Here is a 1,114-nt window from a genome sequence, read left to right as displayed (position 1 = left end):
AGTCCCATGGCCAGTAAGTGGGTCTATATTTAAAACACTGATCTGCACCTCCAGTTTCAGTCTTACCTCCTGTTCTTACGCTATTCTCTCTTTATGTTTCTGTCCTCTAGAACACAAAATGGTAACCAAGGGCAATGACCATCCATTGACAAAAGATAATATCTGTTGACCATGGAACTGCACTCTGTATGTCCTGGCCTAAGATAATCAGCATCAAAAAGGGAAAATCTGTACAACCAACCTCGCTGAGCATCCAGCCTGCCCTGTGTTTACATTGCTCTGAAAACATGGAATTTACTCCCAACAAGAAGGTGACAAAACTACATTTGAGACTCCAAAGGGACTTGTTAGAGATATGTAGGGAAAAGAACAAAACTGTTCTCACTGGAATCACCATCAGACTGGGTTCTGACAGAGTTTACAGGCCCAGGATGTATCCTGAGTTTCACGTTTTGGGTGTTTAGGAGGAATTGACATGATTCCTGGAAAATGACTATGAGCTCCTTCATCCTGTGCAAGATTTTCAAGACAATGCTCCCACTTCCTCTGTTTGCTGAGCTTTGTAGTGGGTTTGCCTCTGTGCTCCATGGTTTTTCTAAGAGGTCTTCAACCTCTGTCTAGTGGATTTCCCTTGGATACCATGGATTTTCCAAAGGAAACACATATAATGGGAAACAGAACAGGGTCTCCTGGCAGTGTGGCAGACATATAAAACAGTAAGTAGGTCTGAGAACATTGTGACCATGATTTACAGGCCTGAAAAAACAGGAATAGAACTAGGCTGATAGGGAAGTTCCTGGTTCTAACAAATACGTTACTGCAGTTCATTGTGGGTCCTAGAGACATCCCTGGTGAACTGCAGCTCGTGTCATGGAAGCTGTCAGATCAACATATCTTGTAGCCATTTGACTACAGGAGGGAATTCCTTGAGTTGAACCCAAAGGAGAAGCACTTATCAGGAGAACCTGTATCCTTGGTCCCTCTCCTTGGGGACAATGACTTTCATGTGAAAGAAATCTCATATGACCAACAGGATAGTTAGTTAACACTTGTTGAGTTATGTTCCCCTTCTGAAAAAGATTGCCAAGAAATGTAGACTAATCAAGACTCTCAT

At 42.6% G+C, this 1,114-nt stretch overlaps 1 protein-coding gene across 1 annotated transcript in view; it reads right to left on the bottom strand.

Moving 5' to 3' along the window:
- LOC101988233 (carcinoembryonic antigen-related cell adhesion molecule 3-like) overlaps positions 1 to 1,114 on the bottom strand; it is a 98,175-nt gene that overhangs the window by 4,206 nt on the left and 92,855 nt on the right. The gene's annotated exons all lie outside the window — the stretch shown is intronic.

This window comes from Microtus ochrogaster, unplaced genomic scaffold (assembly GCF_000317375.1).
Source record: "Microtus ochrogaster isolate Prairie Vole_2 unplaced genomic scaffold, MicOch1.0 UNK96, whole genome shotgun sequence".
In the NCBI taxonomy this organism is placed as follows: domain Eukaryota; kingdom Metazoa; phylum Chordata; class Mammalia; order Rodentia; family Cricetidae; genus Microtus; species Microtus ochrogaster.
The sequence above is the reverse complement of the archived record's forward strand: the minus strand, read 5'-3'. Positions and strand labels throughout refer to the sequence as shown.